At 49.8% G+C, this 26,354-nt stretch overlaps 1 long non-coding RNA gene across 1 annotated transcript; it reads left to right on the top strand.

Annotated features, from left to right (window-relative positions):
• Positions 1 to 935: 935 nt before the first annotated feature.
• LOC134429692 (uncharacterized) lies at positions 936 to 5,266 on the top strand. The gene is made up of 3 exons (XR_010030634.1): positions 936 to 995; positions 3,698 to 3,867; positions 5,216 to 5,266. It is a non-coding gene; the product is annotated as an uncharacterized LOC134429692 (long non-coding RNA).
• The last annotated feature ends 21,088 nt before the right edge of the window (positions 5,267 to 26,354 follow it).

The following is a 26,354-nucleotide window of genomic DNA, read 5'->3' as shown; positions in this document are numbered from 1 at the left end:
GAAATCTGCAGTACCACAGGTGTCGCTCCCAACCTCCGTCCCTCCTTCCTGCTTGCCCACCTGCCCATGGAACAGCTCCCACAGCCCACGGGCACATAGCCAGGCCCTCTCAGGACACACTGGAGCCTTGATCTCCCCCTCTGCCCTTTCCCCACCACGGGCACCCCGTGCAGCCGCTCCCAGGTTTCGGGACATGTCTCTCACGGAGGGAGCCCAGCAGGACAGCTCAGTACCTGAGTGCCATGAGCCTGCTCAGGAAAATGCCTCTGGGCTGTGCCCGTCTTGTCCGGGGAAAGGGCAGAGGGGGAGAGCAAGGCTCCAGTGGGTCCTGACAGGGCCTGGCCATGTGCCCCTGGGCTGGGGAATTTGTCCCAAGGGATAGAGGGATGAAGAGACAGAAGAAGGTAGAAACGGAGGGAGAAAGGGCAGGAGGAACGGAGTGGGACAGGGGGATAGCTGTAGCACTGCCTGCTGCAATTTTCCCCATGGCTTTAGCAAGAATTACAGCTGTGGGAGTGAGAGCACCCAGGGTCCTGAGCTGCTTCAGCCACCCCACCATGGATGTTGCACAGGGCATGGAAAGAGGGTGCAAAGCGACCAGGAGCCTGCCCAGAGCTCCCCAAGCCCCTGTACAGCTTTGGCCATGTCCATTCACACCTGGCTCCCATGGCTGTACCCGACCCCCTTGGAGTGCCCATTTACCAGAGGCAGAAGGGGATCCCAACACACCCTGAAAAATGTTCTCATCTGTGCTCTGTTCTAGATGAGGTTGCTCGAAAGGCTTTTCCATTAGATTGGTTGAATAAAGTTTTGAATCCTTTGGAGCCTCCTTCAGGTATGTTCTCACTGTCTTACACAGTAATAATTGTTGACAACTTTGCAGCAACCAGGTAACACAAGCTACTGTGGCCATTGTGTTACAGATGTGTCTGCAGGGAAGACTTTTCCTGCCCCTTTGCTGATTCCTACAGAGAAGCCTGGCTCCCATCGCTGGGGTGAGTAGCATTGTCCCTTCTGACCCCACAGGCTGAGCCCTGCTTCTGTGGCATCCATTCCTAGGAAATAGAACTACTTTCTGTTAAGGTTCTCTGAGCAGAAAAAACAAAGCCACAGGACACCAGAAAACTCATGGGCCAAAATACATCCTGAAGCACATCGTGAGAGAACTGCTCAAAGGGAATGGTGGGTGCCTTCCCTCAGCCTTGTCCTGGGGCTCAGCAGCCGAGGGCTCTGGCTGCACGTCTGGACATGCTGAGCCCGGAACAACAGGAAGGGATCCATGGCAGCCTTGCTGCCCCGCTGCTGCTTCCATGCCTTGCAGGGCTGTTTCCCAGCCTGGCCTGGCTGCAGCTTCTCCCCAGCCTCTGCAGGAAGGCATTGGGCATCAGCTGCCTCATAGCCCAAACTCACCAGGGATCCCCTGCATTTTCCTTGACCCCAGGTACATCCTGAGGTGTGGCTGCTTGGAGGAGGGAGGGCCATAGCCAGCCCCAAAGGCCTTGGGGGATCAGGATTTTCCGGATTCTTACCCATGTCTTGGACAAGTATTGCGTCCTGAAGAGGCCACCTCCTGGATGTGCAATGATTCCATCTGATCCAGCTGTGCCTCTTCCTTTCCCAAGGGATGGAGAGAGGGGCTCTATGGAAGGTGGCATTTCCTGCAGGAAGGGAGGCGATGCCAGGCACAGCCACAGGAGGTAATTGCTGTGCCTCTGGGCCTGAGCCCTGCTGAGGCTTGAGCTGCCCTCTCTGCTGCTTGGCACTGTGGGCACAGCCCGGACAAGACGGGCACAGCCCAGAGGAATTGTCCCGAGCAGGCTCATGGCACTCGGGTACTGAGCTGTCCTGCTGGGTTCCCTCCGTGGGAGACACGTCCCGAAACCTGGGAGCAGCTGCATGGGGTGCCCGTGGTGGGGAAAGGGCAGAGGGGGAGCGAGGCTGCCATGGATCCTTTCCTGCTGTTCTGGGCTCTGCTCTGACATGGGGGACCCTGGCTCACTCTAGGTTCTCTCCCAGGTCTCCTCCCAGAGCTTCATCCCACAGCTCAGCCCCAAGGGCCAGACAGGTATTAGGAATTTCACAGCCTACCATTGGTAACTCATAGTCAGAATGCACAGGAAAACTCTAGCTGTGTTTCAAAACACCAGATGCTTTGTTGTTCCCTTCCCACTGCAGATTTTCCATTGCCTCAGCCTCAGCCCCTGGCAGCCTGCCTGGATGTTCTCCCCGCGCTGCTTCTGCAGTCCCACTCGTCCAGGTCCTCCTGGTTCTGTGGGCAGCTCTTCGGGCCACTGAGGCCCTGTTGCTCCTTTGTTTGTGAGCATGTCCGAGTGAGAGATGATTCAGGGGCTCAGCACCAAGGCCTCCAGCAGCAGTGGTCAGTTCCTGAGCGTGCTCGGGGGCCACAGGCAGCTGCCCATGGCTCTGCCAGGGATGTGAAGGGGAGGCCGTGCAGGGGAGCAGCCCCCACGGCCCAGCCCTGCCCATGGGGGCCTGCAGCCCATGGGGATGGAGCAGCAGTTTCTGGGGTGACAGAGCCAGCATCTGGGCAGTGCAGCACACACTGCACACATCTACTGCAGGGATATGTTAGCAATATTGTGTATACATGCACTCCAAACTGAAAAAAATTGGGCTAAGTGTAGCTTAATTTCAGAGGCATTAGGGAAGAATTATTACCGGTCCTTTCGTGGCGGAGTTTTGGAACATTATACTTTTTTTTAATACTTTATAAAAATAATCTCTGAGTCTGGAAAGGAGTTTTTCAATCACAGGCGTTCTTGCTTTACTCCAGGAAAAGTGTAATTCAGTGTACCAGAGAGATTTTCTCTTAACATATTTCTGAGTTCTCATGCTGCCACTCAGTAGAGATGAAATAATTTCTCACTGTTTATGTTTGATTTTTGTCTAGAAACAGTAGGGAAAAAATGTACCCACTGTCAAGATTTGGTTCATGTGGATCAGTTATTATTTCAGCTGCCTAAGTTGAGGGAGGAATTCACAGAGGTTATCCCAGGCAGAATCTGGTGCTGATGCTTGTTCCATTGGAGTCTGGAGTGGGCTCTTTCCTAGCACAACTCACCACACTGAGCTGCTGGGCATATCTCGTTTGTTTTCTGGTTTTTACTACTAAGAGCAGCCAGCATCATTTACCAGCACCTAAAACAGATTTCTTGGTTCCTCTGAATCAACTCGAACTGTGGGTTTGAGTTTCTCCAGGTTTCAGCCTGCAGAAAAGGAGGCCCAGGGGGAGCCTTGTGGCTCTCCACAAGTCTCTGACAGGAGGGTGGAGCCAGGTGGGGCTCTGCTCCCATGGGAACAGGGACAGGACAAGAGGAAAAGGTCTCCACTTGCACCAGGAGAGGTTTAGATTGGAAATTAGGGAATATTTCTTCTTGGAAAAGGTTGTAAAGCATTGGAACAGGTTGCCCAAGGCAGTGGTAGAATCACCATCCCTGGAAGACCTCAAAAGACATGTTGATGCGGGACTTGGGTTGTGGTTTAGTGGTGAACATAGTGATGGTGGTGGCTGATGGTTGGAATTGATTTTTGTGAAGGTCTTTCCCAACCTTAAGGATTCTCTGAGTCCATGATTCTAAACAACCCAGTGATAACATAATCTAATCTCTCTTGGTGTACATGACTTGGTTCACTCTCTGATGTTTTCTCCACATACATCTGCCAATGCATCTTCCAGCACATGGAAGGAACAAACCAGGTGTGAAGACTGGACAAGGGAAATGAGCCCACATCACTTCCTTGGGAAGAGAAGAGAAGATCCGGCAACTTCCAGAGGGGAGCAGAAACAGAAAAAAATGTTTGAGAAGCTGAAGTAGTGGCAGAGGTACCAGGGAGAAGAAGTAAGAGGTGAGAGAAATGGTGGCTATGAATTGCAGGGCAGGCAGAGGACACCAGTGACCCAAACAGTTTGGCACCTCCTGGCCATTAGGCAGCTGACCCCAAAAGTTCATCTCTGCTCAAAGGGCATGCACAGCCTCGCCCACCCAGTACAGGTGCAGGAACAGCATGAGGAAATGGGAGGTGAATGTCATAAACAACCTAAATACTGTCGTGCATTTCCAGCAGGTTTTGCAGCCTGTACTGAGCATCTCAGTCCTGTCTGCACTGTTTCCAGACACCATTAGATCAGAGGGAGCTGATTTAATCAGTTGTTAAAATAATCAAATCATTTGAATTTGAAGTCATTTGAATGATAAAGACCATTTAAATCTTGCTGCTCAGAAGGCAGAAGATTGGGCTGAAGCCAGAGCTTTGAGGAGCAGCCAGATAGGGACAGGTAGAGCCAGGGAATGATAACATGGCACCCACCTCAGTTTGGGAAGAATCATCTGCCCAGCAGGAGCCCAGCTCCAAAGCAACATCCCTGGAAACTCAGCATCATAAATAGCAGGGAGTTCATGCATACAGCAAAAGATTTCCTGGTCTTATTTACTCTTCTACGTTTGCTGCAGCTCTTCATTTCAAAAGCCATGGGAGTACCCTGTGCTGGAAGGCTTGTCCTTCCCCTGCTCCTGGCTCTGCACCAAGATGTTCTCGGTTCTGCTGCTGACCAATGCACCTCCTGACTCCCTACCACTGAAAGAAAAGAAATCTATTTACAAAACACAAACAGCTTTGTGTAAAATCACAGCTGCCAATTGTGTGCTCTCCCAGCCCAGCAGTGCCTCCTTCCCCCAGCACAGAGTGCTGCACTAGCCCATCTCCAGGCACATGTTGCTATTAGGTCATGTCACCAGGGACTGGAAAGCACCAGACTACGCTCTGTGTCTTAAAAATCCAGATGTGTGATGATTATCTCATGATAGCCATCATAGATCCTGTGGTAATGCTATTTCTAATAATTTAGCCTTCAGGAGTTCTTAGGCTGGGATGAGCCCATGCTCCGAGCTGGAGCAAACTGTGTGCTCAGGTCTACTGTGTGAAACAATCACTGTGGTCCTAGTGCTGCCTCCTCCCTTAAAAGATGGAGCTGTTACATTCTCCTGAGTCCACATGGTGGAACCAGATAATTTCTAGTGGGGAGGATGTACAGCAATGCTCAAACCACTAATACCACTAAATATAGTGTCATGAAATTAAAGAAGAATACCCTTACTTTCAATTACACTCCCCTTTTTTACCACCTGATTACATGATAATATGTTGTTATAATTCTTTTCCTATATATCTTCTTTCTATATGTGGACCATCTCAGGGCTGCAGCAGGAGTGGAAGCACCCGGGCAAATGACTCATCTGCCTCAGGCCAGATGTGGATTTTGACCCAGCAAACCAGAGCAACACTGACATAAAGGCAGAGTTTTGTGTCATTCAGGGAACAAAACATCACAGCAAATGACTGGAGTTTGGTGTGTTTCCTAGAAGACTTGTAAACTAAGTATGAAGGACATGTCCTTACTGTTTATCACAAAAGGTCAAGTGTACAAACACCTGCAGCTGCAGGCATCAGAAGGATGCTGTGTTTACAGCAGGCACTGCCCCATTCTGCTTCTGGGAGTCTCTAGCCCCAAAGAGAGCTTGTTCAGGCTGGGGCAGATTTCAAGAGACAGCAGGAGGCTCCCTTTTTCTCTATGCTCCCCTTTTCTTTATGCTTCTTAATAATCCCTCCCCTCTTCCCACTAACTGTGCAGGCACTGTTGGGTGCAGCTTCCTGCAGCAGATTTCTTCTTGCTGTGACAGTGCCAAGCTCGCAGGGCCCTGCAGGAGGGACCTCTGTGAGCAGTGGGATTTACACTCTTTAACAGCAGCCATGTCCCAGTGAAGCGGTCAAGCTGGGCAAGGACTGTCCTTCTCGGACGGCCCGGCCAGCTATCCAGCACCGCTAGCAGCAGGGCAGCACTGTCCCGATCTCCGTGGCTGGGGACAGCGCCTGAGGCAAACGCCCTGTGCTGTGACAGCAGCCACACCTTGCGGCGGGACGTGGCACGGCTTATGGCTGCAGGCAGCAGAAAGAAGAGAGCGCTCTCCAGCTGTGGGGAATCCAGGCTCACTGGGTCCCAGGGGAATCGACAGCCGGACAGGTAAAGGGGGAACACACTTGCAACAGCTTCTAAGGAGGGAGGGAGACAGGGGAGGAGTCGGCCCTCTGGCGAATAGAGTTTCAGAGGGGAGCGGAATACAAAAGATTGACTTAGGGAGAACCCCAATGGGGATAACTTGAGGGTGGGGCCCTGTTCCCTGAACCAATCACTCAACGCTCTGGCTGGAAGTTTCTAGAGAGAAGGGTGCGAGCGCCGAGTGACGGACAGGGCACCGGGGAGGGATTTGAGAAAGAATACATTAGTGTCCAAGGCAACTGGGAAGGAGTTGGGATAACTGGCAGCACAAGGGAAGGAGAAGATAACCAGCGCAGAACCGTTACATGATGGGGGGAACAGAAAAGTCCAACTTCTACAGAAACAACACAACATCCCACGACAGTGCTGGCACTGCAAACATGTTTTCCCTCTGCAGTTTGCAGTAACAGTCAACGAGCATCCAAACTCTTGCAAAGCAAAGCTTCTTTAAAGGATGGGTTTAGTGCCAGTGAGCTTCCAAGGACTCCTCCTTTGAAGCAGCCTGTGCAGGGGGACTCTGAAGTGTCCCTGTACCCTCCGAGTTTCAGACAGAGCTGGGAAAACATGTAACCCTCCGCACACCGTCCCCAAGAGCAGACAAGATGCGGTCCCCCGTTCCCGGAGCTGGGGGATGGAAAGGAGGCTGGAATGGCAGTGATGGGTGGGTTTGTGGCCGTCCCATTTCCAGCAGTCTCTGCCTTCCCCACTGGCCTCGCGGGTGCTCTGTAGCTTCTCCCCATGAGAATACCCTCTGCCCCTGTGCAGAATTCAGGAGTAATGCACAGTCTCTCCCCTTCCCAGAAATCAGGCTGTGTGAGTGTGTTTGCATATGGGGACATGCCAAGTTTTAGCCCAAAGAGAGTTGTATAGCTGACTTACAACCCACTGAAATAATTTTATTATGGAAGCAGTGACATAACTTGGTAGTAATGCACACGCACCACTCCAGTGCCGGGGGTTTATAGGGCATTTATGAGGTGTGTGTGCAGGAGGTGACATCCCCAGCACGCGCAGAGCTGGCAGTACCTGGCTGGAACCCTTCCAGCGAGGGGCTGGTGGCCCCAGGGTGTCTGGCAGCACTGTGGAGGTGGCTCCTCACACAGCAGACCTGGGAAAGGGACAAGGACATGAGTTCAAATAGTTCACAGCAATGGTTGGCAGGAGCTCCTGAGAAATTCTTCTCCTTAGTTCTGTTGGGCCACAACAAAACAAATTTGGTGGGTGCAGCTATTGATCATCTTCAGGTGAGCTCAAAGCAGAACTCTTCCTCCAACCCCTGCTGGAGATTATCTGCTCTGTAGTGCGGCCCACCGGCCTCAGAGCCTTGTAGCAGTGCGTTTCTGCTGCCACGGGCCATGAAATGAGATGTCCTGGCTGGCGCAGTCGTGTTTGAGGGAGCTGGGACACCTCTGAAAAGCCAGGACACTCAGGAGCATCACTGGGGACCAAGTATTAATTAGAATGAAAAATTTTATCTGCAGTCATCTTGCATTACTGCTGTTAAGAGGACAAATCTTCCATTGCCCTGTGATTTCTGAGTGTGCAGAGTCATGGCTAAAGCTGGGCTGGAGACAAGAAAGAGAACTTTTGGCCAATTGGCCACTAATTCATGTGTGAGTGGTATTCAGCACCCAATTTGCTTTGCAGAACCAGTAAAGGTGAGAGGCTTTTGTAAACCTGAAAAAACATGTTTGTGCTACAGCACTTGATTCCAAAATTGTCCTAGAAAAGAACAAATACACCTTTGTAAAAAAGATTGTGTGGTTTCTATTACCCATCCCTCTACTGTGTGAGAAGCTGCCTGGAGAGCAATACTTGTTCAGCTGATGTTCTGAGGAGATTGATTCAGAAGCTATGACAAAAATGCAGTATGAGCAAAAGACCAGCTTCAGTTTATAGAGTCAGGCATCACAAAAGCTGGAAAGAATCTCCAAGGCAAGTGAGTCCAGGCTTTGACCTGATATCGGCACTTAGCTGATCTGCAGGGATCTTTGGGATGCCATTTTTAGTGAGTTCACCTATGGAGTTTATGGGGTGAGCACAGGAAACAGAGCCCAGATTTGACACGTGAACAAAATATGTGGGATTTCAAACTCCTCACAGCCCTCAGGTAACCTGTGCAGCTGCTCACCTCTTGCCTGGGACCAGCTGCTGTGAGCACCACAGAGACACAGGATTTTAGCCTTCAAAGACCTCTGTGGTTTGACTCCCTCATCTCTGTGTCACAGGGCCCAGAAGATCAGCTCTCTGCTGCAGGGAGCTGGCAATTCATCTATTTAGCACTTTCCTGGCAGTGCAAGAGGTAAGAATGGGAGAGGTGGACAGCAAAGTTCAGCTTCATCATTTCTGGTGAGATCGGATGAAAATACTGAGGAGTTATTTTAATGTGAGAATAGGGAATAGTTTTAATATTCAATGTGATTTATGTACAACAAATTCTAAGTAGATTAGCTGTACATACACCATGTTTCTTTCCCCGGATGATCATTTATCCACATAACATTGCAATCCAACAATTAGAGCAGCATTCCCTGTGCTCTGATAATACTCTCTGTCGCAGACATTTTTTCACAGAAATCCTTTCTTTCAGATTTCTGTGTCTTCTGGAGGCCAGAGGCCTCCGAAGAGAAGGTAAACAATTATTATCAGCTGCTGGGGAATGCAACAGGGGCACCTATTTTGATTGGTCATTGGTTCATGTTCTATATAATTATAATTAAGGGCCAATCACCAGTGCAAGCCAGGGGACTGAGTCCTTGAACACAACTTTGTTATAGATTCTTTCTATTGATTCCTAGCCTAGCCTAGCTGCTCTGCAAACCTCTCTATATTCTATTTAGTATAGTCATAATGTATTATATAATATCTTAATAAATCAAGCCTTCTGATTCAAGAAACAAGATTCACCGTCTCTCTCTCACCAGCTGCAACCCACTCAGGCGCAGTAATAACTCTCTGGTGTTCCCAGGCTCAGGCTGCTCAAGTGAACGATGCATGGGCTGTGCAGCGGCTGAGCGAGGCTGTAACAGCATCGTGGAGTCACGAAGCATCATGCAGGAAAGCCTGGGGCTCCTGTGCCAATGGAGTTTCAGGGCAAAACTTGTAGTAAGCTGGTGTTTTCTTGCTTCCAGTCTTTTCCTCCTGGCTCTTAAATAGTGGCCAGAGGATGAGGTTGGTTGTGGCCTGGTTTATCTGCAGTTCCAAAGCAATGCATCACTCTGCAATCCTGTGAGGGAAGCCTTTGGTATCTTTCCAGTCTTTAGTTTTTCTCAATTATTCATCTGAGGGTTGCTTAATTGCTAAGTCTCCTACTTGTAGATAATATGGGGAGGTGTGAAGGAATGCTGTTCAGACACAAACTGGTCCCTTCTCAGCTTCAAAGGGCAAATAGAAATTCTCTCCCTGTTCTGTCTCTCGGGCTGCGGTGACACCGATGGCTCTTGCTGAGCTCTTGCCAAGGCTGTAGCCAGGGCACAGCCCTTTCCCATCTCCTCCTGGGCAGCAGGAGCACTCTGGGACTGGTTTTGAGAGCTGTGTCCTGAGAGGAGTACAGGCAATGCGTGCAGGCGGAACCTGTGTTGGATTCTGTGCGTCATATTTCAGGAGACATTCACTGCAGCCTGCTGCAGAGTGAGACAGTTCCTGGTGTCTGTGTAACCAGGTACTTGGTCAGATGTTAAGAAGAAATTCCTCCCTGTGAGGGTGGGCAGGCCCTGGCACAGGGTGCCCAGAGCAGCTGTGGCTGCCCCTGGATCCCTGGCGGTGCCCAAGGCCAGGCTGGACCCTGGGGCTTGGAGCAGCCTGGGACAATGGGAGGTGTCCCTGCCATGGCAGGGGTGGCACTGGGTGGGCTTTGAGGTCCCTCCAGCCCAAACCAGTCCAGGATTCGGTGATTCTTCTGTCTTTATTTTCACTTGTGAATTGATTCCAAGTCTACAGTGGTTTCAATGCCTGAAACCACTCACTGGAGCTGCTCCATCCCTGTGTGCACCTGGAGGAGGAGATGGTGAGCACGCAGCTTACAGTCCTTCTGCCCTTTCTCCCAAAACTATAAACACCAGGCTTTTCTCAATTTTTCTATTTTCATTCCACTCTCACCCCTCAGAATCTTGCCTATTTGTCAGTCCTTGAATAAGCCCCATTTCTCTCTGGCATGGTGGGAATGTGCAGGATTTCTGCTGGGTGCCTTGATGCCTATACGTTTTGAGGTCAATGAACTTATGCAGAGCTGTGCTCATGCTGGAAGGCAAACTTTGTCTTTAAAGAATCTGGAAGAGCAGTAAGGAAGATTTTAAGCTCCTCACAGCAAAAGCTGTGTCCACTTGGCACCTACAGCCATTCCAAGGCAGACTGTGAAGTCTCCAGAACAGTTTGATGATGCAGTGTTAAAACAACTTTCTGCCAGTGCTGGTAAACTGCCATGGCTTGGCTGAACTACCTATAGCTAAAGAACAACATATGAATTTGCATTTTCAGAGGGAATTTCCCGTGAAGTTTGAATGCGCTTTTTTAGTGACAGCAGCCTATTCAACACTGCCTTGGCTCACCTGAAGCACTCTTGGCTTTCACTGAGTGCCCATGTTCAGATTGTGGCTGTTGAATTATCAGAGAAGCTGTGTCGCAGACATTTCTCCACAGAAATCCTTTCTTTTGGATTTCTGCGTCTTCGAGAGGCCAGAGGCCTCCGAAGAGAAGGTAAACAATTGTTATCAGCTGCTGTGGAATGCAACAGGGACACCTTGATTGGTTCATTTTCTATGTTTATAATTAAGGGCCAATCACCAGTGCAAGCTAGGGGACTGAGTCCCTGGACACAACTTTGTTTGGGATTCTTTTCTATCTATTCTTAGCTTAGCTAGCAGCTCTGCAAACTTCTCTCTATATTCTTTTAGTATAGTCATAATGTATTATATATAATATCTTAATAAATCAAGCCTTCTGATCAAGATACAAGACTCACTGTCTCTCTATCACCAGCTGCGACCCACTCAGGTCGCTGTAATAAAGCTGTTCCTTGTTTTTCAAGAAACTGTTCTGAATTCTCCCCTAAATGCTAAGCAGAGCTCTGTTGTGCTGCCATTTTTGGTGAGGTTTCAAATGGTTTTTTTTTCTGCTATGATGGATTTTAATAATTGCTGTAAGTATGCTATTAGTCAAAATGAGGGAGAAAGAAACCCAATTATTAAACTAGACTGCTGTGACTGGAATCTACAGCTGAGATATTAAAGCCCAACTGTCATGCTTAACAATTAACTCAACCCGCTGGCAATACTGGAAGAGAAAATGAACATTATTAATGAGATAACTGATCATTATTTCTTTATCCTCCCACCATTAGAACAATATGTTGCAGTATATCAATAAAGAATAATTTACATCATATACACTGCATGCTTTCAGCAGTGCTTTGCTATCTCCTGCTTTCCCAACACCACTTTTATGGAATTAATGCTTTTTTCCGAGTTTCCTTTGCTGCCTTGGGCTGTGTAAGGCCTGAGGGAGCCGTACAGGCTGCAAATGTTACTCAAAATGAACTGTTTGCACCTGAAACCAAGAGGAATGATCCACATCCCCACTGACAGGGACCTATTTGTGAAGGACTTTCTGAGCACTCTGAAGCTTCTGATTCAGCTTCTCACTCAGCACAGCTCCTCCTCCTGCTGCAGCCGAAATCTTGGCACTGTGGTAGAGTAAATGCCCCTCAGGCCCAGTCGGTTGGGAGATAGTTCTCTGCACAGGCACCTGCCCACCCTGAAAGGTGTGCTGATATCACCTGGAAAGGCCCACCTTTGGTGGAGAAGCTTCATGACCAAGACTTTCCCCAAATTATTTCAGAAACCTGGTGTCTTTCAGTGATAAATGTTTTTGCAGAGGATGGATAGGTTCTGCTTAAGCTGTGCCCTAAGTCAGATGTGGGAGCAACGTCACAGGCTGTGCCACCCAACCAAGCCCAGCAGGCCGGGAGGAGAGCCCGGGGCCAGCAGGAAGCTGAGAGAAGGCCCTGCTCCAGAACTGAGGGAGCTCCACCAGAAGCAAACAAAGATGGTAACTTGAGGAGATTCCCACTGTGCTCAAAGTTTGTCTGAGACGACTAAGATGGAAGCTTGTCAAAAATCCCAGGAAACATCTGGGAAAAGGTTTTATGTGTGTTGGTAATGACTAGGTACTAAGCTCCTGCGGGGAAAGAGCCTCTGCAGCAGGCTGGCTGGCTGAAAGAGTCTTACTTCTTCCTATAATAAAGATTACCACTGAAGTGCAATTTTAGTTTTTATTGTATAAGGGGAAAATATTTTCCAGAACTCAAAACCAGTTTCAAAAATACAGATGTGTTGTGGAAACAGGAACTAAACATTCGGGGATTTCTCTCTACAAAAGATATTTCTAAATGTTTCTAAAGATGAAAAGTGAAGACAAAATGAGGTCACTTTTCCTGGATTCGAAAACTACTTAGAAAATCTTTAACGACTATAGGAATTGAGAAGGAATATTTGCGGAAGTCTTATTGAAGTGAAGGGAGACGACCATCCGATTGATGAGCATCGACTCATATTTATTGATCAAATCAGCCACCTTTTGTAACAGTGTTAATTGACTTCATGCATATTGCAAAATTCGAGCTCACGATAGGCTACAGAGAAAACTCTAACCCCTCCTTTTGTTTACAATACCTGTGGTTTGTTTATTGAAACCAGAATCAGTGTTCTCACCGTGTTATGAAAAGTTCTCAAAACCTTCATATCTGTTCCCAGTAGCAGCCAAGGACAGAATGTTTGCCTGTTATGAGAAGACTGTCTGAGAATCTTATTGTTTATAAAATTGTACTTGAGAACCTAATTATTTACAGAATCAAGCCTGGGAAATGCTGCTTTACAGCTACCTTTTACTTTTCCCTCAGCTGTATACCTTCATGGCCTTTTTCTTTAAGCCATGCTTGAACCAAGCTCTCCACAAAGTCACTCTACAGAAAAAATATTTTGAAATATTTCTATAAATTTCTAATTTCTAAAACTGAAAAACTAAGCAAATGGTGTTGTTTTTTTCTCAGGAGCCCCATGCTGCTGCCTGCCCCCTGGGCTCCCCCAGCCCTGGGGACCCTGCCACTGGTCACAGCAGCCCCTGCTTGGCTCCTGCCTGCCCACACCATGGGCATCCATGGCTGCTCCTGGCCATGGAGCTCAGCCAGCGCTGCTGCCGGCCGGGCTTTCCTGCTGCTGCCACCCGGACACTGGCTGTCAGCTCCATCTCTCTATTGCAATAGAAGATGGAGCCATCAGCTACTCCTGCAGATGTGGGTCAATGTCTGTGTTGTTTAGAGGGCATGGCCAGGGGTCTCGGGGGCAGAGGAAGGGACGTGTTGGTCTCAGGAGGGGCTGGAGGGTGCTGGGCTGCTCCTGGGGTCTCTAAAAGAACTCGGGAATGGGTTGGGACGGGACAGAGGAAGATCAAAAAAGAGATAATGGCAGCTCAGGGATATGCATGGGCAGAGGAGGTGGCAGTTGTGAGGAATGAAATCATGGGGACGAGAGCTCTTTTTCAGAGTAGTAATTGGTAGTTGATGTTAATGAAGTTGATAAGGTCTTAATTTGAAGTGTTGGTCTGTTGTTAAACATTGAAGGTTAGAGTTCTGGGACTTGCCTGCAGCTGCCGTTGCTAACTGTTACTATTTTACCCTGTATTTGTATCTCTCCTCGTCATACTCTGTATTTGTACCCCTTGTTAGTCTTTTGTTAAACTTTGAATGTTAGTATTCTAAGACCCACCTTTAGTTGCCGCTGTTAGATGTTGCTATTTTACCCTGTATTTGTATCTTTCCCCGTCGTACTCTGTATTTGTTCCCTTTTCTGTCTCACCCGGGATTTGTATCCATTCCCCTCGGGAACCACTTCCCCTACTCCCCTGCTCCCAGGAGGACTTGCACCTGGACTGAATTCAAATGAGAGGCTGTGGGAACTCTATGAACCCTTTCAAACCAACGAACTAGCACATAAACTTTGACTTTAGCCCATTAGAACCACACTAAGTCACCCACTCTTGCCAGAGCCGGATTCTGTCCTGTCACCATAATTTTGATAGTACCCAGCTTGGAAGATACCCCTCGGCTGTGAGCCAATATTTGCCTTCATAAGGACCCTCATGAGGACAGAAGCCCCAGCTCTGCTGAGAGACAAAGCTGTACTCTTCCTCCTCCTCAGCATGGTCCAGTGGGAGCAGTGGCGCTGTGCGTGACCCCTCGGGTTCCCCAGCCAGAGCTGTCTTTAATAAAGGCCTTTTTAAAGGAGCTGCTCTCCTGGCCGTATTTATCACAGCTTGGGGACTCCTCCGGGATAGCCACATCCGAAGAGGACCGAGGACAGGACAGCCGCCCGCCCTTTTGGGCCTCCAGGGAACAGCTGGCTACGCTGGACCTGGGAAGACAGCCTGGGACTAGCGACGCAGAGGAGCACCGGGACCTGGGAAGAACCGGTGGCGGGAGTTGGAGGCGAGCGAGTGGCAAGAGAGTGAGATGGGGGCCGGCAGCTCGGACCCTCGACGTCAGTGAGGGCCCCAAGTACCGCGTTTCTGGACACGGGGGGAAGTGAGTGGAATCGGTGGTTGAGGTGCCTCCAAAAGGGGTAGGACCCCACCTCCTGGTTAGGAGGGGTGCAAGGGAGGGGCCAGAGGGAGCCCCATTGGGACATAACCCCCAGCCTAGGGGTACCAAGGGAGGGGCCAGAGGGAGCCCCATTGGGACATAACCCCAGACCTAGCCTAGGCGTACAAGGGAGGGGCCAGAGGGAGCCTTGTTGGGACCTAACCCCTGGGAAGTGAAAGGTGAAGCCCGTGAGTGTGGGTGAGGTTCCCCTCCTTTCCCGAGTATGTGAGTAAATTCCCCATACTTACCAGTGTGAAAGTGAATGACTGCTTGAGCAGTAAAAGAATATTAAGGGTTGTTTTGCCTGTCTGTAGTTCTTGTTCGGGTAGGGGCACCTTAAGATTTCAGTTAGGAACCAAATTAGAGTCAGTATGGGAAAGTGTTTGAGTAAAAGAAGAAGATTTGGAAGGGAAGATGAGAAAAAAGAGAAGAATATTCCCCCTGATAGTCCTCTTGGACAGATGCTAGATCAATGGGACACTCAGGAGGCCACAAAAGGCTTAGACAAAATAAAAATGATTCACTATTGTATGGAAGTCTGGCCTAAGTTAAACCTGCAGGGGGAGTGGCCATGTGTCCTGGGTTGACCATATGATGCTTTTATCCCCAGTCGTCTCATTCTGTTTATGTTTAATAATAAGTTTTGTACCTTTAAGAGTGTTCCAGAGAGTGAAGGGGGGGAGAGAAGAAGCGCGCAGTTTGTTTTCAGACACTGCACTCACTCCTCCACATTCCTGCTCCTGGACTGCTGTTGTCTGCGGATGGACAGACAGTGGGACAGAGCTCTTCCTTTGCTTTTGAGTTAGTTCCAGCTAGCTGAGGCAAAGAAGTTCCCTGGACTGTGTATTTTCCTTTTTCTTTGGACTTCTTGAAACTGCTCTGGAATGAACACCCAGGGGAGCACCAACAGCTGCAGCTGTGGCCCACCGGGCCGGACCTGGCCTGCGACAATTCCAGCACCGGAGGGACTCATCAGAGACTGAGTGAGCTGAGCTTCAACCCAGGGACGGGCTTTTCCCAGTTTGTCATCTCTTTTAGAGTGGCAAGGGGTCTCATTGTTTGATATTGTTTTAGTTTTATTGTTTAATAAACAGGTTATTTTCCACCTTTCTCCAAGGAGGTATTTTTTCCTCCTGGACCAGTTGGGGGGAGGGGCCGATTGGATCTGCTTTTCCCACCAGAGCTCCTTTGGGGGATTCTTCCCCAAATTTGCTCTAAACCTGGACAAATACATGAATTGGCACCCAACGCGCGGCTGGAAAAGGTGGAAAAAAGCTCTATTAATTGTGTGTTTCTTGTTGTTAAAGCAGTTAGTAGCCATGCTGCTTGAACCCCTGATGTCTCTGGTTGTGAAAGCCTTAGTGTGGCTCTGGGCTCTAGACCTTTTTGAGGTTTCAATACCTTTCTGGTCACTAGGATTATTGTGCTTAACAAGTAATTTTTACAGTAGAGGGGTATGGATTGGAATAGCTGTTGTGCTGGCCTTGGTGATAATGGTTTATAAAGCTTTTACAAAGATACTGGCCTCTGTTTACAATATGTATGGTTTATGGTTTCTTCATCCTACCCTGCATCCCAATTCCAGTAGTAGGTTTTCGGAATTTATTAGTAATTACACTCAGTCTGTTAGAGGAGGAGCCAAGAATGAGACTTTCCAGCCTTCCCTTTCCTTCTTCTCCTTTGGATCTGTTATGTCACTTTTTGGAAATGTTCAGTTTCCCCTGAATGTTAAAGAGACCATCTTTCTGGTATTTAATCTGGTAAGCTTCCTCTATGTGGTTTGCAGCTTCTCTAAAATGAGGGCTGCGATATCCAGAGGAGCTGGTGAGACCCCTGACCCAGAAGCAGATGCAGGCGTGAAAAATCCTGAGTGGTGTGGACAATGGGAAAATATAGGCCAAACCCTGAAGGAATTTTCTGATCCTGTAGACTGGGATTTTCCATGGGAACAAATTCAGAATGCAGCAGAAGTGGGGAAATACCTAAAAGAGAAGTGCCATGACGATTCTAAGGAGAAAAGGCTCATTGCAATAAGCTGGGCCCCGGCCTATGCTTATCACACTCTGTTAGATAGTGTAGGGCAGCAGACGGAGGCAGGGGGGCAGGGAGATAAATCAGCTATCCCAGTCACTCAAGCTGTAGCCAACAGCCCAGACTCGAAGCCAGCAGCCAAACCAGACAGTGAGCCTAAGCCAGCATCTAAACCCATGGCTGTTGCTACCAGTACTAGAAGTGGGAAATGCACGGAAAAAACTAATCGACCAGTGGATGATGATGATGATGGCGATACAGGAGAAGGAACCTCGATGCCTCCTGACATAAAATCAGGAGTCAAAGCAGCAGGTGCAAGATCAGACGCCAATATTGAGTCTTATTCCCTGAAGGACCTTCGTGGCCTAAGGAAGGATTACACCCGACGACCTGATGAATCCATAATTAGTTGGTTAGTCCGTCTCTGGGATGCTGCAGGTGAGGCTACAATTCTAGATGGCACTGAAGCGAGGCATTTGGGATCCCTGTCACAGGATCCTGTCATAGACCAAGGAATGATGAGCGGGGCTAACCCTCACAGCCTCTGGGAACGGGTCCTAAGAAGTGTAGCACAAAGATACCTGTGCGCAGACGATCTCTATATGCAGCAAACCCAGTGGAAAACCATACAACAAGGGATTCAAGGCTTGAGAGAAATGGCAGTGGCTGAGATTGTCTTCTCAGATGATGGAAACATTGTAAATCCAGACTTGGTACCATGCACATCTCTGATGTGGAGAAAACTTGTACGACTTGGGCCGTACGACTTGGACGAGAATACGCTTCTGCTTTAGCAATAATGAAGCGGGATGATGGTGAGGAGACTGTGCTGGATATGGCAAAGAAGCTCCGAGCATAGGCAGACACTGTGAATGGCCCAACACATGCCAGAATCGCAGCGGTGGAAACACGTCTGCAAAAATTAGAAGACAAGATGGAGGAGGGTCACAAGAAACTGAGGGAGGAGATTAAAGAGGGCTTTCTCCAAATCTCGGCAGTACAGATCAGAGGTTCTGGTACCCAGTGCAGATGTTCCCCAGATGGCGAGAGAAGGTACACCCCACGAGCTGAGCTGTGGTTCTACCTGCGTGATTGTGGAGAACACATGGGGAGATGGCATAGAAAACCTACCGCTGCTCTGGCACAACGGGTGCGTGAACTGAAGACTCAGAGAGGAAGTTCCAAAAGGGAAGCAGCTCCAGTGGCCAGTAACCGAATTGTCACATATCATGATAATGACAATATTTTTGATCCCCTTGAAGGAATCTCCAAGACATATGCCCAGGGAAAGAAGGATAATCAGGCTTAGAGGGGCCCTGTCTCTAGCCAGGTAGAGGCTGGGGAAAACCGTGTTTTTGGACTGTGTGGATTCGTTGTCCTGGCACATCTGAACCACAAGAATACAAAGCTTTGGTTGACACTGGTGCACAATGTACATTAATCCCATCGAGACATGTGGGGACAGAGTCTGTTTCTATTGCTGGTGTGAGAGGGGGATCACAGGATTTTACTTTGGTGGAAGCTGAGGTGAGCCTGACTGAAATGAGTGGAAGAAGCACTCTATTGTGACTGGCCCAGAGGCCCCATGTATTTTGGGCATAGACTATCTTCGAAGTGGGTATTTCAAAGAACCAAAGGGACTCAGATGGGCATTTGGAATAGCTGCTGTAGAGACAGAGGGTGTCAAGCAGTTGAACAGCTTGCCTGGACTGTCACAAAGTCCATCTGCAGTAGGTCTCCTGAAGGTGGAAGAGCAACGAGTGCCAATTGCCACTTCCATAGTGCATCGACGACAGTACCGAACGAATCGAGATGCTGTGATCCCCATGCACAAAATGATCCGAGAGCTGGAGAGCCAAGGGGTGTTCAGCAAGACCCACTCACCCTTCAACAGCCCCATTTGGCCTGTGCATAAATCTGAAGGAGAATGGAGATTGACAGTGGACTATCGTGCATTGAATGAAGTGGCTCCACCCCTGAGCGCTGCTGTGCCAGACAGGCTGGAACTCCAGTACGAGCTGGAGTCCAAGGCAGCAAGGTGGTATGGCACTATAGACATTGCCAATGCATTTTTCTCCATTCCTCTGGCAGCAGAATGCAGGCCTCAGTTTGCTTTCACCTGGAGAGGCGTGCAGTACACCTGGAACCGACTGCCCCAGGGGTGGAAGCACAGCCCCACCATCTGCCATGGACTGATCCAGGCTGCACTGGAAAAGGGTGAGGCTCCAGAACACCTTCAATATATTGATGACATCATTGTGTGGGGGAAGACAGCAGCAGAGGTGTTCGAGAAAGGGGAGAAAATCATCCAGATTCTCCTAAAAGCTGGCTTCGCCACCAAGAAGAGCAAAGTCAAGGGACCTGCCTGAGAGATCCAGTTTCTGGGAGTGAAGTGGCAAGACAGACGGCATCAGACTCCCACTGATGTCATCGACAAGATCACAGCAATGTCTCCACCCACCAATAAGAAGGAGACACAACTTTTCCTAGGCGCCATAGGTTTTTGGAAGATGCACATTCCCAAATACAGTCAGATTGTGAGCCCTCTCTACCTGGTCACCCGTAAGAAGAACACTTTCCACTGGGGCCCTGAGCAGCAACAAGCCTTTGCACAGATCAAGCAGGAGATTGCTCATGCAGTAGCCCTTGGCCCAGTCAGGACAGGACCAGAGGTGAAGAACGTGCTGTACTCTGCAGCCGGGAATCATGGCTTGTCCTGGAGTCTTTGGCAGAAGGTGCCTGTGGAGACTCGAGGCCGACCACTAGGATTTTGGAATCGTAGCTACAGAGGGTCTGAAGCCAACTACACTCCAACAGAGAAAGTAATCCTGGCTGCCTATGAAGGAGTCCAGGCTGCCTCAGAGGTAACAGGCACTGAAGCACAACTCCTCCTGGCACCTTGACTACCAGAACAGGGGTGGATGTTCAAAGCAAAAGTTCCCTCTACGCACCATGCCACCAGTGCTACATGGAGCAAATGGATTGCTGTTATCACACAGCGCACCTGTATTGGAAACCTGAATCGCCCTGGGATTCTGGAAATAATTACAAACTGGCCGGAAGGTGAAAACGTTGGTCTCGCTGATGAAGGGAAACAAGATGTGACACGGGCTGAGGAAGCTCCACCATACAACCAACTGCCAGCAGAAGATACACGATACGCTCTCTTTACTGATGGTTCGTGCCGCAGTGTGGAATGAATCGGAAGTGGAAAACAGCCGTATGGAGCCCCACACAACAGGTGGCAGAGGCCACTGAAGGAGAAGCTGGATCAAGCCAACTTGCTGAAATCAAAGCTGTTCAACTGGCCCTGGACATTGCTGAGAGAGAGAAGTGGCCAAAGCTCTACCTTTACACCGATTCATGGATGGCAGCCAATGCTCTGTGGGGATGGCTGGAGAAGTGGAAACAGGCTAACTGGCAGCATAGAAGAAAACCAATTTGGGCTGCTGAAGAGTGGAAAGATGTTGCTACCAGGGTAGGGAGGCTACCTGTGAAAGTCCGTCATGTGGATGCTCACATTCCCAAGAGCAGAGCTAATGAGGAGCACCAAAACAATGAGCAAGTAGACCAGGCTGCAAAGATAGAGGTGTCAAAGATAGACTTAGATTGGCAACATAAAGGAGAGTTATTCCGAGCTCGACAGACCCATGATGCCTCAGGCCATCAGGGCAGAGATGCCCCCTATAAATGGGCACGAGACCGAGGGGTGGATTTAACCATGGACAGTATTGCTCAGGTTATCCATGACTGTGAGACATGTGCTGCCATCAAGCAGGCCAAGCGAGTGAAGCCCCTGTGGTACGGTGGGCGGTGGTCCAAGTACAGGTATGGGGAGGCCTGGCAGATTGATTACATCACACTGCCCCAGACATGCCAGGGCAAGCGCTACGTGCTGACCATGGTGGAAGCCACCACTGGATGGTTGGAAACCTACCCTGTGTCTCATGCTACAGCCTGGAACACCATCCTGGGCCTGGAAAAGCAAGTTCGGTGGAGACATGGTGCCCCTGAGAGGATTGAGTCAGACAATGGGACTCATTTCAAGAACAGCCTTATCAACACCTGGGCTAGGGAGCATGGCATTGAGTGGGTGTACCATATCCCCTACCATGCACCAGCTGCAGGAAAAGTAGAGAGGTACAACGGGCTATAAAAACCACATTGAAAGCATTAGGTGGGGGATCTTTCAAAAATTGGGAGCAGCATCTGGCAAAAGCCACCTGGTTAGTTAACACCCGAGGCTCTACTAACCGAGTGGGCCCTGCCCAATCTGAGCCTTTGCAGAGAGTAGATGGAGACAAAGTCCCAGTGGCACATGTCAGAGGTTTATTAGGGAAGACAGTTTGGATTAAACGTGCCTCGAATACAGACAAATCCATTTGTGAGGTTGTTTTTGCTCAGGGACCAGGTTGCACATGGTGGATAATGCAAAAAGATGGAAGAACACGATGTGTACCTGAGGGAGATCTGATTGTTGGATAAAACCTGTGTAAATATCACTGTCTGCTGAATGTTATTACCATTGTCTGTGTATAGCTGTAAAATGGATGTATCATGTATGTACTTGTAGAGTTAGAATTTATATTAGTTTTAGTAGTAAGCAGACGATATGGGGATAAGGGGTGGAATGTCCTGGCTTGACTGTATGATGCTTTTATCCCCAATCGTCTCATTCTGTTTATGTTGAATAATAAGTTTTGTACCTTTAAGAGTGTTCCAGAGAGTGAAGGGGGGGAGAGAAGAAGCGCGCAGTTTGTTTTCAGACACTGCACTCCTCTCCCCCACGTTCCTCCTCCTGGACTGCTGTTGTCTGCGGACACAGAGCGGGACAGAGCTCTTCCTTTGCTTTTTAGTTAGTTCCAGCTAGCTGAGGCAAAGAAGTTCCCTGGACTTTTTTTTTTTTCTTTTTCTTTGGACCTCTTGAAACCTGCTCTGGACTGAACACCCAGGAGAGCACCTGCAGCTGCAGCTGTGGCCCACCCGGCCGGGCCTGGCCTGTGACAATTCCAGCACTGGAGGGACTGATCAGAGACTGAGTGAGCTGCAACCCAGGGACGGGGTTTTCTCAGTTTGTCATCTCTTTTAGAGTGGCAAGGGGTCTCATTGTTTGATATTGTTTTGGTTTTATTGTTTAATAAACAGGGTTTTTTCCACCTATCTCCAGGGAGGTATTTTTTCCTCCCGGACCAGTTTGGGGGAGGGGCCGATTGGATCTGCTTTTCCCACCGGAGCTCCTTCAGGAGATTCTTCCCCAAATTTGCTCTAAACCTGGACATGGCTCTGGCTGCCTCCTCCTGTCCAGTCCTGAAGTGCCTCCATCGAGTTGCCAGGCAATCCAGACTGGTTCTCCTCTCCTTTGGTGGTTGGGGTTTGAATTTAGGTGGGTGGAGCTCATCTCTGGAAAATAAATAACTGTGAACAGGGACCTGCAGTGGGACGGAGGGAGGGACACCTGCACAAGCAGCTCCTGGCCAGGATGCAGCCCCTGGCTGAGTGCTGGCACGTTGAACTGAGAAATGGTTTGATCCAGCCCTTCCCAATCCAGGCTGGGGCAGGTCTGTTCTAAAGGCAGCCCAGGGATGGCACCGAGGTGCTGCAGCAGCTGCAACGGCTTGCACTGAGCAATCACAGAGGACAGGCATTTACGCCTGGTGGGGATGCAAAAAGCACAGTGGGAGAGAAAAAGACAGAGAAGGCAGCAAAAAGGTGAGATTTGAGACACCGAGGGGCAGACCCAGCCAGTGCCCAGCCAGCAGAGCCCACCCAGTGCCCAAGGCCAGAAACTCTGCAGCTCCACCAGGGATTTATCAGGAATGTTCCCCTGACACCGCTGGGGGGTTGGTTGACATTTCCAACACTCCCAGGTGACTCAGGTCGCATTCCCCATCCATCCATCCATCCATCCATCCATCCATCCATCCATCCATCCATCCATCCATCCATCCATCCATCCATCCATCGGCTGTGGTGCTGGGATCCTGCCAAGCTCTGCCAGCCTTGGGCTTGGGGAGATTTCTGCCAGCCGTCCTGAGCTCCGTAATTGTGCTCTCTGTTCTAGGAAGCAAGCAAGAAAGATTTTAAAAAACCCAAAACAAACCACAACAGAGAAACCTAAAAAACCTTCAACAGCTCAACCCTGCTCAAGTTATTTCTTTAGGGACAGCTACCACTCTCCAGCTGAAATGCTGGGCTTTTGGGGAAAAAGAAAATTTCATGTTCACCTCCAAACTGAAAAGGATTAAGGTAAGAGAACCATTCAAACTAAAAATTATTGTCCGAAAGCTTTTATCTTTGCAAGAAATCTCTAGGTAAGACCAGCCTGACAGTTAAACAACTGGTTCTTCTGGTGGGGAGAAACCCTCCTCTTTAAGGGAAGCAGCCTGATAGTTAAAAGCAACTGTTTGGTCAAACTTCAGGCTCCCTGGCACAGCCTGCATTGCCTTTCCTTCCTGTTCACTGATTTACAGGCAGTGCCACGATGGCCCGGGTTCAGATGTTTGGTGCCATCCAGGGAATTTGGCATTGCCATTTCCATATGTTTTAATCAAAGTTTCAGTCCTTGCAACCAGTCTTCAAATGCCAGCTTTCCTTTCTTTTACGGAAAGCTCAAGGTTCCCAGAAGACTTCTGACATCCTCTCTTGCGCTCAGAGAGATGACATTTTCAAACAGATGTTTCCAAAGTTAACAGCATTTGAAAGAATAATGAATTCAAATGCCTCTGGATTCCAGCTTAGCCCAACTCCATTCTGTGTCAGACACTGAGATTCCCACCTCTAAGGCAGGAGCCCTTTGTGCCCCCATCCCTCCTGTCCTTCTCCCCAGCAGCCTGTGCCTGTTTTCCCCGGCAGGATCCCTGTCCCCGTGCACCAGGAGCAGCTGCACACAGGCTCACAGCTCCCCTTGCCCTCACCAGGGGGTTTCTCTCATCCCCGAACACGCCGATGAGAACGTCGGTGCGATGCGTGCCCAGGGCCTGCACTGCCACCACAACTGGGATCTCTGCTGTGCTCTGGGGCTGCACAATCCCACAGGGCTTGGGGCTGGAGTAGAGCACAGCAGAGTCCTCCTTGCATTTCTGGAAGGGACACAATGAAATGCAGATTCAGAGGGACCTCTCAAGAAACTTTAGGGTCCTTAACATCCACCACAACAGCAACTTACACACACCTTTAAAGCTCCCCAGGACAAAGGTCAAAGGCACAAACAAGATGCAAGAATTGCAGGGTTAGCACTCCCAGGGGATCCTCCAAGGAGGCTGCCAGCACAGGCACTGGTGTCTGTGGGTGCAGCAGCTTTTCACAACCCTCTAAGATCTCCCACAGGAAAACACCCTGACGACTAGAGCATCAACTGTTTCCTCAGGAGCTTAAACTGCCTCCTCAAGTTTACAGTTGGGTAGGATCCTGTTCTCAGCAGATCTTTAAAACTGAATAGAAACCAGCAAGGTCATATCCAAACCGTTTTTTCCCCTAATAATCTCCTCAGGATTATTTGACAGGAGGAGGTGGATGTGATGCCAAACCTGGGGAATAAGCCCGTAGCAGCCAGGAAGGTGGCTGGCATTCCTAATGAGGATCTTCCTCTCATAGGGCACCTTCAGGTGGCACTCATCACACAGCAGCACTGGGGAGGACACTTGGAGCTCAGGAACGAGACACCTGGGCAAAGAGATGAGCCCAGGACAATCAGAGATACTGAGAGAATGGAGAATGCCTACCCGCAAAGATTGTGAAATGGAGCAGAACACATTGGTCACTGTCAAATGCACACTGAAGAGCCCTACAGGGATAAATTGCCTTCTACCTCTTCCCACTCCAACATGTCTTGTCAAGGAGGGGCAAACCCTGAGAGGCAGCACCCAGAGGCTGCCAAGTGCCCCAGGCAGAGCACTTTGCCCCACAGCTGCCTCAGCCCCTCCTTTACCCAAGAAGGCTTGCAAGGACTCCTGGAACAGTCCCAGTGACCCACGAGCTCTGGGGGAGCCTTCTCAACAAGGATCAGTGCTCCCTAAGGCTCAAGGAACACACAGCTCCAGGGTCTCAGTAAAACTGACTCCCTTCTCTGCCATGGTGCTGTTGCCCTGCCTGAGAACTCAGCTCTTTGCCCCAGCCCTGGAGGGCACGAGACAGCAGCTGCCCCACAGAGGGGCTGATCAGCCTCTGCCAGGCCCTGCAGCTCCCTGGCTCCTTCACTGCACAGCTCCAGGCACTGCCTGGCCCCAGCTCCACCTGCTGTACACAGTGGCAGCCCAGGCACTGCCTGCATGGCTCTGCCTGGCACAGGGAACAGCACCAGGGAGCTGCATCCCTCTGGGCATCACACTGACACCCACAGCAGCACAGCAGCATGGAATTCTGCTGCAGCAACAATGACTTTTGCTCTCAACTCTGACAACATTAAAGCTCAAAATGGGAAGCAGAGGCAAGGACAACAACTGGAGCTGACCTGCCACATCAAGGGCTGCTTTCCCCTTGTCAGACCTTGCCCTCCCCACTCTTGCTGGGAGCCACTTCCCCCCTGCCATGTGCCCTCATGGACAGAGCCAGAGCCTGACAATCAGCAGCTGCTTGGTGTGGCCCAAACCAGTGCACGGTGCTCACAACCAGCACAACTCCACCTCTTGCAGCCTGAAGGAGAGGAGGCCCTCAGGAAATTTGTTCCACCTCACGCACCAAAAACAAGGCCAATCAATGATATCATTCCTGGTGCCTTTAGAAGAGGGCCCAGGACCGTGCTGGGCTGTGAGCAAACGTGCTTTTCACTACAGGCTGCTGCCCAAGCACTGCTGTTCTCGTGTCCAGCTGGCACAACATGAGGGCATTCAGCAGCACTTCTCCTTGGCAGCTGCAGCCAGCACAGCCTGGGCAAGGCAGTGCCTGGGGGAGGCCAGGCAAGGGCTGGTACCTGGCTGTGATGATCAGGGCTGCCACTCCCTTGCCAATACCCTCCAGGTCCACCAGCAATCTCCGGTAGAACTCCATCACCGTGTTGGAGCACAGGGACATCTGGTGGAAGAGAAGAACAGTCAATTCTTCCTTCCCAAACCTCATTACCCACGGGTGATATCCTCCAGTTCCTGAGGGAGGATTTGCCCTTCATTGTTCTGCTGCTCCATGAGTCGAGCACAGTCTCAGAGTAACAAAAGCCTTCTGGCAATACCACACTTGTTAAACACACCTTGCTATCAGGGCACAGGTCAGCTACATTAAAACATTAGACTACAGCTCCATGCACCGCTGCATTCAAATTAAGGGGCCAATTTCTCATCTGACTACAAAGACATCCATGGAGAGGAAATCTGACTTGACCACAATGAGTTCAGCTTTACAGCAGGAGGCTGAGGGCAAAGCAGGTGCTGGGCAGTTCATGGTTGCCCTGGGAGCCTGAGCCTGGGCTGGCTCTGAGAACTTCACATCAGGAGTGGGGAACTGCCCCAGGGTGGGCACTGACCACAGGCAGAACCCTCAGAACTGCCCCAGGCTGGGCATTGACCACAGGCAGAACCCTCAGAACTGCCCCAGGCTGGGCATTGACCAGAGGCAGAACCCTCAGAGCCTCTTGCTCTATGCTGCAAGACACAAGCCACCAACGGGACCAGGCAGAGGAGAAAG

The sequence above is a fragment of the Melospiza melodia genome, chromosome 26 (genome assembly GCF_035770615.1).
Source record: "Melospiza melodia melodia isolate bMelMel2 chromosome 26, bMelMel2.pri, whole genome shotgun sequence".
Lineage (NCBI taxonomy): Eukaryota > Metazoa > Chordata > Aves > Passeriformes > Passerellidae > Melospiza > Melospiza melodia.
The sequence above is the reverse complement of the archived record's forward strand: the minus strand, read 5'-3'. Positions and strand labels throughout refer to the sequence as shown.